The sequence below is a fragment of the Mus caroli genome, chromosome 9, assembly GCF_900094665.2.
Source record: "Mus caroli chromosome 9, CAROLI_EIJ_v1.1, whole genome shotgun sequence".
NCBI classification, from domain to species: domain Eukaryota; kingdom Metazoa; phylum Chordata; class Mammalia; order Rodentia; family Muridae; genus Mus; species Mus caroli.
Window position 1 is genome coordinate 92,840,622 of NC_034578.1, and position 11,485 is coordinate 92,852,106.

Here is an 11,485-nt window from a genome sequence, read left to right on the forward strand (position 1 = left end):
TTATTTATAATAGCCAGAAGCTGGAAAGAACCCAAATGTCTCTCAACAGAGGAATGGATACAGAAAATGTGGTACATTTACACAATGGAGTACTACTTAGCTATTAAAAACAATGAATTTCTGAAATTCTTAGGCAAATGGATGCATCTGGAGGATGTCATCCTGAGTGAGGTAACCCAATCACAAAAGAACACACATGATATGCACTCACTGATAAGTGGATATTAGCACAGAAGCCCAGAATACCCAAGATACAATTTGCAAAACACAGGAAACTCAAGAAGAAGGAAGACCAAAGTGTGGATGCTTTGTTCCTTCTTAGAATGGGGAACAAAATACCCATGGAAGGAGTTACAGAGAGAAAGTTTATAGCAGAGACTGAAGGAATGACTATCCAGAGAGTGCCCCACTAGGGGATCCATCCCATAAACAACCACCAAACCCAGACACTCTAGTGGATGCCAACAAGTGCTTGCTGACAGGAGCCTGATATAGCTGCCTTCTGAGAGGCTCTGCCAGTGCCTGACAAATACAGAGGTGGATGCTCTCAGCCAACCATTAGACTGAGCACAGGGTCCCCAATGAAGGAGCTAGAGAAAGTACCCAAGGAGCTGAAGGGGTTTTCAGCCCCATAGGAGGAATAACAATATGAACTAACCAGTATCCCCAAAGCTCCCTGGGACTTAACTACCAATCAAAGAAAACACATGGTAGGACTCATGGCTCTAGCTGCATATGTAGCAGAGGATGGCCTAGTTGGTCATCAATGGGAGGATAGGCCCTTGGTCCTGTGAAGGTTCTATGCCCCAGTATAGGGGACTGTCAGGGCCAGAAATGGGAGAGGGTGGGTTGGGGAGCAGGGGGAAGTGGGGAGGGGATAGGGAATTTTCAGAGGGGAAACTAGGAAAGGGGATAATATTTGAAATTTAAATAAAGAAAATATCTAATAAAAAAAGAATAACAAAGTGAAGGGTTTTACGTTCAAGGTTTCCTTTTGCAATACTTCATACAGAACAAAGTCCCTGATCTACATAATTTCCTTTTCTCTGAAAAACTTCTAAAGTTTTTTTTCAAGGTACACATCTTTCAGTTTTTCCTTATATGAGCCAGTCTTTAGTTCCCCTTTTCTTTTGAAGGATAATTTTGCAGGGTGTTTTTTGTTGTTGTTGTTGTTTTTTAAGTTTTCTTTAACCTTTAAAATATCCCTCTTGTTGTTTGCGTGGCTTCTGAGCAAAAGTCAGGCTTATTTCTGATCAGCACCAGTCAATAGGTCATGTTTTTTTTTCTTCTTCTTTTTATTTATTCTTGTCTCACACAATACATCCCGGCTGTATCCTCTCCTCCCTCCACTCCTCCTAGTATCCTCGCTACCCCTCTCCCATCCACTCCTCTGTCTCCCTTCAGAAAAGAGCAGACCTCCCAGGGATGTCAACTGAACATGGCATAACAAGATATAATAAGACTAGGCACAAACACTCATAGCAAGGCTGGACAAGGCAAGTAAGGAGGAGGAAATGGGTCCCCCACTCTCACTGTTAGGAGTCCCACAAAATCTGTAAGCTAAGCATGTATACTGAGGACCTAGCAGAGACCCCTGCAGGCTCCGTGATTACAGCTTTAGTCTCTGTGAGTGCCTATGATCCCTGCTTAGTTGGTCTGTGCACCATTAGTTGATCTGTGGGCCGTGATCTTCTGGTGGCATATGACAGTAGGATTTGCTGAAGGAGCAGGGGGGATCCCGAGATCACGTGTTCTCTTCCTCTATTGGTTCCCTGCAGTGTGACAATGACAGCTAAACGCAGCAGCAGCAGCAGCAGCAGCAGCAGCAGTAGCATTCCTGACTGCATTCCTGACTTTTCTGTCCTTGGCTTCCTGGATCGATGCTTAGGGCCCTGACATTGCTTTTGGGGAAAAATTCAGTTATTTCAAGCAGTTGAAATCGCAACTGCTTATTGTCTTCTATTCTTCTCTCCAGGTTTTGAATGCTTCACCTTTTGTAGTTCTCAAATGTTTTGTTCTTTTTTCTTCAGCTCCTTTCCCCAACTCCCCACTCCCTTTTCTGTTTTGGAGGTTTCTGTAGAGATAGCCTCAAGTTCAGAGGGTTCTTTCTCAACTCTGTCGTATCCACTAATGAAACCCACTAAGGCCGTTCTTCATTTGTGTCTGTGGCTTTGATCCCTAACCTCCTTCTCATGTTCTTCCTTGGAGCGTCCAGGTTTCTCTAACATATGCAGCCCCCTTTGTCTGCGAGAACCCCTAGCATATTGCAGGCTTTAGTTCCTAGAATGCTAATTGCAATAGCCCAGCAGTAGATCCATCTGAGCCTGGGTTTGATGTTTTCTGTCTCTTCCAGCTGCGCTCTTTGCCCTTTTGTGTGTTTTGCACTTTTTCTTGCTGGGCAGATATGGCGCTGTCGGAGCATGCTAAGGTAAGCGAGGGGGTGGGGGGTGGGGAGAAGCATGCTGGACTCCTATGGTCAGGTGTTAGCATTTGAGTGAATCTGTTCTCTGGAGTGTCCCTCTGTCCTCAGGGGGATAGGACGACTAAAGTCACTTCTGGTTGAAAAATTTTCCTGGCCAATTAGGCTCTAGTGCACACCAGCAAATTATTCTCTGGAATAATTTCTACCAAGGGCAAACCTTATCAAGAAAGATAGAACACTCTCACATTTAAAAGAGTTCGGCCTTCTTGTTCTCCATATGGAAACGGGCGAGGGGGTGAGGGGTGGGGTAGGGGAGGCTGGGGTGGGGATGGGGTATAGGGGAGATTCCCTCTCTTTCCTCGCCTCACTGTGGGACCCTTGGAGATCTCCTGAAGGGAAAACCTAGTCAAGTGCAGTGGCCATGATCGGGTCTCTCTGAAGTTTGTGGTTTCTCACAATCACCCACACTGAGTCTCCAGCAATTCATCCTCCCCAGCACTCGGTCCCTGTGAGGCGTCTGCTCATGGGTGTCTGCTCTCTCAGCTGTGGCCACCTCTATTTTATGTCTAACAGTTTTTCTTTTACCTGTAGATATGATTGTTAGGATTGGGTGGCGACGTACAAACCTCTGACATGCCAGCCTAGCCAGCAGAAATCTCTCTTTAGCTCCAGGCGACCATCCGTTTGTCCTCTAGCTCTGTAATTTTATTATTTCATGCATGCTGTGTTAATGCAACCATTTGTATAAGACTGAATAACCTCTCGGGAATGTCTCTTTTTTCACTAAGCCTCTGATTTTTTGAAAACCCTCTGGCTTTTCCCCCCTCCACCCCCCTCAGCAGTTCGTGTCCTTTTGTTGAGGGAGGGAGGGAGGATTAAAAAAAAAACCAAAAAAGACAACTAGGCAACATTATGGTATGACTCCAGCAAATGCTGAAGCAGATAATTTCTCTTTTTTTTTTTATATCATTCTAGGTACGTGCAAAGAATCTGGTCAGTCCTAAGGCATAAACAAAAGTCCCAAGGTCACTCGTTGCAGGGACTTATCAAGATGTCCAAGATACAATGAATATATTCCGGAGTTGTATTTTCCTGAGCTAACTTCCTTATCCTAGCCCAACATTAAATATTCTTGCTAAATTCCTAGAAGTAGCACCAAGAGCTCTCCACAGTGGTTGTAGCAGTTAAACTGCTTACCCACGGAAGGGCAGCTGGCTGTTTCCAGTGCTTGAATGGTACAAATGGAGGTGCCTTAATCATCCACTTACAGGCTTTTGTGACCCGAGACTTCATTTCTCTGGGACAAGTGTCCAGGACGGCAGTTGCTGGTTCAGTTTACAGTTGTATGTTTTTCATTGTTTCTTAGTTTGGTATGACCAGTTTACTTTCCCCCAAGAAATGTATGATTGATCCTCTTCCGCCATCTGCTTCACACTCTTGTGGTGTTGCCATTTTTTACAAATTTAACTGCCCGGAATGGGCATGGAATGGCATCTATTATGGTTTTAATTTGCATGTCTGTCATTACTAATGATTTTGAACATCTTTTCAAATGCATATTTTATCCTTTTAATAGTCACTTAGGTATACTTTTATTTATTTTGCCCAATTCCTTTTTGGATAATTTTGACTGTTGCATTTGAGTGTTCCCTACAAATTATATTTTAGACATTGGTCCTTAGCTGAATTTATAGTTTTCTGGTATTTTTCTTTCAGACTGCTGCTTATCTTCTCAGTCACAGAAAATTGTAATTTTGCTGAAGTCTAATTCATCAATTGTTTCTGTCTGGAGTACAATCTGTGCTCTTAAATCTAGGAATGCTTTAAAAAGATCTTTGGGCTTTATGATTTGTATTTAATATCAAAATAATATTTTAAATTAACTTTCATATAAAGTATGAGTTTTAGGTTTCAAGGCTTTGACTTGTTTTTGTCTGGGGATATCCACATTTACAGACACCATTTGTTTAAAAAAGTGTACTTTTTTTCAAGAGAATTAAATCATTTATTGAGTACTCATGATAACAGATGACATACAAGCTTCATTCCCATCTGTTATTTTATCTGATATCATTATTCAATTTTGCTATTGCATAGGGTGTGCCAACAACCATTGTAACAAAACTGTGACCTTGCTTGGATGACCCTTTCAATGGTGAAACTCATTACAAGTTACAATAGTAACTGGAACCTTAACAACACCAAGGTTTGTGAAGACAATGGCTTCTCTACCCAAGCAACCAGAAATAAATTCCAGATGGAATTTGGTACCACCCTAAAAGAATTCTAACTTCACACTGTAGGGGAAGTTTACCAAGATGGCTTCAGGGTAGACTAAATTTACACGCACATTAAAAAAAAAATAGACACATTTATTCAGCGCCATGATCAGACTATTACATTTAGCAATTAACAGCATGGGTGAAAAAGGTCTACAATAAAACCTTTTGTTGGAATGCTATACACTTTCCACAGAATAGAAACTAAAATAGCATGTTATACAATTAGCCACAAACACAGTCCTGGAGTTTTTGCCCACACACATGAGTATTGTCTAAAACATGTCTTCTTTGTAGCAGTTAGGCTCTGCAACCACTGTGCTTGGCTGAGTTCACAAATCTGCTGTAAGCTGTAGCTTCCCTGTCACTTCTCTGCCTCTCCTCTCCTGCTAAGCTTTGTCTCCTGACTGTAATTAGAACCCCCTGCCACTGCTGCCATAGCTACTGCTGCTGCTGGAACCTCCTTAGCCACCTTGGTTTCATGGTTTAGCAAAGTACTAGCCTCTGCCACCAGAAGGGCCAGAGCTCCTGCCTCCAGTTTCCTCCTTTTATCGATCCAAAATTTGAAGACTAATTGCCAAAACCACTGTAGTTCCCACCACCTCCAAAATTGCTTCCACTACCACCACCAAAGCTGCCTCTGCCTCCTTTGTTGTTATAGCTGTCATAGCTGCCATTCCCGCCATAGCCACTGCCCTGTTTTCCATAACCCTGTCCACCACTTCCATAGCTTCTGCTTCCTCCACAGTAACTAGGGCCACCTCCTCCATAGCCACTGTCACTGCCAAATCCATTATAGCCATCCCCACTGCCACCATATCCACCACCACCACCACCACCACCACGGCTGCCACCAAAGCCACCATGACCACTGAAGTTCCCTCCTTGACCAAAACTGTCATTGCTACCAAACCAGAACCACTTCGACCTCTTTGGTTGGATGAAACACTAGCCAGCTCTTGCTTCGACAAAGCCTTTCTTACCTCACAGTTGTGGCCACTCACAGTATGGTATTTCTGAATAACAATGTTATCCACAGAATCATGGTCGTCAGAGGTGACAAAAGCAAAGCCCCTCTTTTTTCCACTGCCTCTGTCAGTCATAATTTCACTTTAATTCTGTTTTCCTGCTCAAAATAATCTTGAAAGCAATGTTCTTCAGTGTCTTCTTTAATACCACCAACAAGGATCTAATTCACAGTTAAGTGGGCACCTGGTCTCTAAGAATCTTCTCTTGACACAGCTCTCTTAGGTTCCACAACTCTTCCATCCACCTTGTGTGGTCTTGCATTCACTTCCTCCACAGTGGCGTATGTGACAAACCCAAAGCCCCTGGATCTCATGGTGTTTGGATCTCTCATTACCGCACAGTCGATGAGTATTCCTCATTGCTCAAAATGGCTCCTCGGACTCTCATCTGTTGTTTTGGAGCTCAACCCTCTAAGGAAGAGCTTCCACAGCTGTTCCGGCTCCTGGGAGACTCAGACACTTAGACATGACATCAGGGTGATGAGAGCCTTCAGTGACGCTTCATCAGCAGCGCCAAAGAGCAGAAAGGAATAAGATAACGAATGTGCTCAGTACATTTTTAGTACACTGATTTGCTTTTGCATTTTCATAAAAATTACATATTTTCAGATACTTATTTTTCAAACTTTTGGTTAGTGTACAGAGACATAGGGTTCGAGACATAGGGTTCATTATATGTCATACTTTTTAGTTTATGTTCTGTTCTTACACATCTGTCTCCTATCCCTTATCTCTCCCAAAGTATTTCTCTTCTGTTTCCATCACACACACACACACACACACACACAAACATATATGCATATACACGTACATACATGCATGCAAATATATAAGTGCACACCACACACATACATGTGTGTGCACACACACATAAATATACGTGCACACACATATATACAAAAACACACATGTACACACCATACACATGTGCATACACACATATAAACGTATGTGCACACATACACACACACATACAAACACATATGCATACAAATTTTCTCTTGTTCCTTCCCCTTCCTTTAGAATGCCCCCTCTTACCCCACTTCTATTTTTATTATCTGTCTTCTGTCTGTCTGTTATCTATCTAAATTTAAATTAGATTCTGATTATAGCAGAAAACATGATATTTGTGTTTATGGATCTGGCTTATTTTGCTAACATGATAATCTCAAGTCCCATACATTTGTGTGAATATCATAATTGCATTCCTTTTATGGGTGAACAAAATTCCATTGTGTGTCTGTGTTATCTTTCCTTTATCCACTCATCTTTAGATGGCCATCTAGGCAGATTCTAGGTCTCAGTTACTGTGAATAGTGAGACACTAAACACAGATATGGGAGTATCTCTGTGGTCTGCAGAATCAGACATTTTGGGGCGTATACCCAGAAGTGGGATAACTGGGGTTTATGGGAGTTCTGAATTTAGTTTTCAGTTTTTTGAGAACATCCTTTTCTATGGTGGCTATACATTTATTTTACCAGTCATGTTTGAGGGTCCTTCTTTCTTCACATTCATACCAGCACCTTTGCCATTTATTTTCTTGATGATGGCCATTCTGACTAATTCTAACCAGAGTAAAATGCCTCTACAAGTAGTTCTCATTTCCATTTCCATGATAGAGCTGACCACTTTCCCCAAATAATTTTGGTCATTCTTTTTACTTTTTCAAGAACTTTCTATTCAACTCAGTAGCCCATTTATTGACTAGATAGCTTGCTTCTTTGGTGCTTAATTTTTGGAACTCTGTATTGATTCTAAATATCAATTCCCAGTTAGATGAATAGCTGGCAATATTTTCTCCAGTTCTGTAGGCTGTTTCTCCACTCTGCTGATTGTTTTGTTGGCTACTCAGAAGCATTTCAAGGGCCTGCAATCCCACTTGTCACTTGTGGGGATTGCATGCTGGGCTATTGCAGTTCTTTGTTTTTGGAAAATCCCCTCCCCCAATGCCTATATCCTGAGATGTTTTCCTCTAGCCATTTCAGGCCTTCCATTAGATCATCATACAACATCAATTTAGGATTGATTTCTGTGTGGGGTGAGAGATATAGACTAGTTTCATCCTTTCTCATGTGAATACCCAGCGTTTCCAGCAGTGTTGATGGAAGAGTAGTTCTTCTCCAATGCCTCTTTTCTCTTTCACTTAAAAAAAAAGAGACTAGGTGTCTTAGCTGTACGGCTTTAGTGGTGGGTCTTCTGTCTTGTTCCATTGGCCTATGTGTCTGTGTCTCTGACAGTCCCACACGTATTTTGTTAGTGTGGGCAGTTGTACAGTTTACGATATTATGATAGCATTGTTTAAGACTGCTTTGGTTGTTTAGGGTTTTTTGTGTTCCTTTTAACTTAGAAGGTTTTTTTTTTTTGTCATGTAAAAGATGCTGTTGTAATTTTGACTGTGGTTGTATTAAATCTATAGATATTTTCAGCAATTTAGTAATTTTTATAATATTGATTCTGTGAACGCATGAACTGGGAGCTCTTTCTATCTTCTGCAGTCTTCTTCCATTTGTTTCTTTGAAGTCCAATGTAGCTGAGGATGACCTTGAACTCCTGCCTTTACCTCCCAAGTGCTGTGTTATAGGCATGTATCATCATGTCCAATCCTAATATTACTTGGCAAATATATGTACAAATGGTGTGCACATGTGTGTGTGCATGTACATATGTATGCATGTGTGTGTATAGGCTTGGGGTTGATATTGTGCGTCTCTCTCGACCACTTTCCACTTTCATTTACATTGCATTTCTTGATTTATTTATGTTGAACCATCCTTGTACCCATGGTATGGAACAAACCTGATCCTTCCTTAAGATCTCAATGTGTTGTTGAGTGTGATTTGTGTACATGAAACCTTCTCTCACTGTCTAACCCGACAGAAGATACAAAGCTCCAGCAAACATTGGAAGATAGTTTCTGCATCCCTGCCACAGATCCACTCATAATCATCCATTATTCTAAAAATTAACTTGTAAAAACCAACCATCTCCATTCACACTTGTAAAAGTGATAAAGGGGAAGGGTCACAGAACACACTCACACATCCTCTGTAGTATGTAGTAAGTTGGGAGGAAGTGTGCACAGCTCTTTCAGTCCCTGCATCTATGGATGGACAGATGTGACTGAGGTGCTTGAGTCTTTCTTTTGTCAGATGTGTTTCATTTGCCATTAGGAAACCTTGGCTGACATATTTTTTGATAAGGTGACTAAACCTTCATTTCTGAAGGTCTTGATTCTTCAGTGTTTCTGCCATGAATGTGTGAATGTGTGAATGTGTGAGTGTGTGTGTGTGTGTGTGTGTGTAATTGGGGATATGGACATCTACTACAGTAATATATTAATTAAATTTTTTTCTTTAAAAAATTACATTTACTTATTGACTGTGTATGTGTATGTACACATGTTCCATGGTGCATGTATGAAGGCCAGAGAATAAATTATGGAACTCTAGTCTCTCTCTCTGCCATGTGGAACTTGGGGCACAAAGTCAGGTCATCAGGACTGGGTTCTTAACCGGCTCAAGTATCTTTCTGGGCCTTTTGTTTTGGTTGTGAGACTGGACCCTGTTCATGAAGCCCGGACTGGCCTTGAACTTGTGACTGTCCTGAATCAGTCTTCCAAGTGCTGTCACTCCTGGCATCTGCTACCATGCCTGCCTTCTATCAATTTCTAATATTGAACATGGAGCTACTAAGGGATGATCCCAGGAAATTATCTGTGTTTTTGACATAATCCCATTCACTTCAACTGAGTGTCAGATACCTGGTTTTCCTTGGTTAGTTGAGATTAATTATTCCGGGGGAGTATAATTTCATCTCCTTTGCTTGTTCATTTGAGGAAGCCAGCTGACTACTGCTATTTGTCTCAAGCTTCAGGTCAGCCAAACCACATTAATCAATAATAGAAGTATGTGTATGTTCTGAGCAACTGAGATCTCCAGACTCATAGAATTCAAAGTCCTAGAGACAGGATTTAAAGGTATATTCATGTATCTCAGAGACAACAGTGAAAAGAGCCATTCTCACTTTCAAATTTGATTCCCAAATCAGTGCATTCTGGCACCATTGATTGGTCAACATTATAAACACTGTTTTGCACTTTGTGACAGAACTGTCCTTCCATTGTATTGTCGCTCATCTGTTTCTGGAACAGAATCCCCAGTAGTCCACCCCATCATTCTTTTTTAGAAGGATAGGTCATGAAATACCATGGGTATGCACTTATTGCTGCTCTTCAAGTGAATAGGTTCTTGGTCAGAAATGATGTGTGTGGGACATTATGATGATGGCAAGACATTTGCAATTCTATTGAATTCTGTTGACAGCAATTCAAGAAAAGCACAGAGAAGACAAATTCCCATCCAGGGTATATTCCTGGTCTACGAGGACATGTTCTTTCCCCCTTTGTGATGAAGTGGACACATTATAATGCATATGTTGGTTAGTGGTTAGCTAGGAGACCCAGGGGATTGTGCTGGTCTAGGGCTCATGGCTGTGTTTTACTGTTGGCAAGCCAGGCGCTTGGTGAAGGGGAGGCCACATTTTTAGCCCGTGTTTAACTGCATCCTTGCCATGCTGCCCATTTTCTGCATGTTCTAAGATGACTTGTGTCCTATGTATATTATGAAGAACTTCTCAACAGAGGCCCTTCTCTAGTGAACACCATAGCTAACTGGAGCATAGACATCTATCATCATTTAGTGAGTGTCACCCAGAACATAGACATCTATCACTTCTGTGTCACTCATAAAGGCTTAGTCTCACATCCTTCACAAAATTTAAGTTTTTTAAAATTATTACTTCTAAAATTCTTTTTTATGACATGACCTCCTTCTCTATGATTCTGGCCCTCAGTGTTACAGATGTTGGATGTTTTGCTTTGTGCTGAAAACAACTTTTCAAAGTTGTTTCCATTGTTAAAATCTCTATTTTCTTTGCCTGTTTGCATTACTCAATTCCTGCTGACCTGTTTTCAGGTTTCTTTATTTTTTTGTCATTCCATGCTATAACCCTCACTCAATGAATTTTTAATGTTACGCATTCACATGTTTTTTTTCCCAGTTCTAAAATTTCTCCATTTTAAGAATGAGGCTGAGGCTGTCTGCACCTTCTTCTTCTTCTTCTTCTTTTAATATTTTTTTATTACGTATTTTTCTCAATTACATTTCCAATGCTATCCCAAAAGTCCCCCATACCCTCCCCCCCAACTCCCCTACCCACCCATTCCCACTTTTTGGCTCTGGCGTTCCCCTGTACTGGGGCATATAAAGTTTGCGTGTCCAATGGNCCTCTCTTTCCAGTGATGGCCGACTAGGCCATTTTTTGATAAATATGCAGCTAGAGTCAAGAACTCCGGGGTACTGGTTAGTTCATAATGTTGTTGCACCTACAGGGTTGCAGATCNCTTTAGCTCCTTGGATACTTTCTCTAGCTCCTCCATTGGGNGCCCTGTGATCCACCCAATAGCTGACTGTGAGCATCCACTTCTGTGTTTGCTAGGCCCCGGCATAGTCTCACAAGAGACAGCTATATCTGGGTCCTTTCAGCAAATGCTTGCTAGTGTATTGTCTGCACCTTCTTATTCAAAGAGGTCTTTGACTCATGGGGAGTGTTTTTTTTTAACATTAAAAAATGGCATTGTTTTACTTTTGCCAGCAGGCATGGGTTGCATGTTGTGGTAGGTGTGCTGGGCTCAGTGCAGGTATGAATGGGGTTGGGGAGGTGATGGCTTGGTGGTTGGAAGGGAATGAAAAGAA

At 41.6% G+C, this 11,485-nt stretch overlaps 1 pseudogene; it reads right to left on the reverse strand.

The window, feature by feature from the left end:
- Positions 1-5,114: 5,114 nt before the first annotated feature.
- Positions 5,115-6,166, reverse strand: LOC110302503 (annotated as a pseudogene).
- Positions 6,167-11,485: the final 5,319 nt, after the last annotated feature.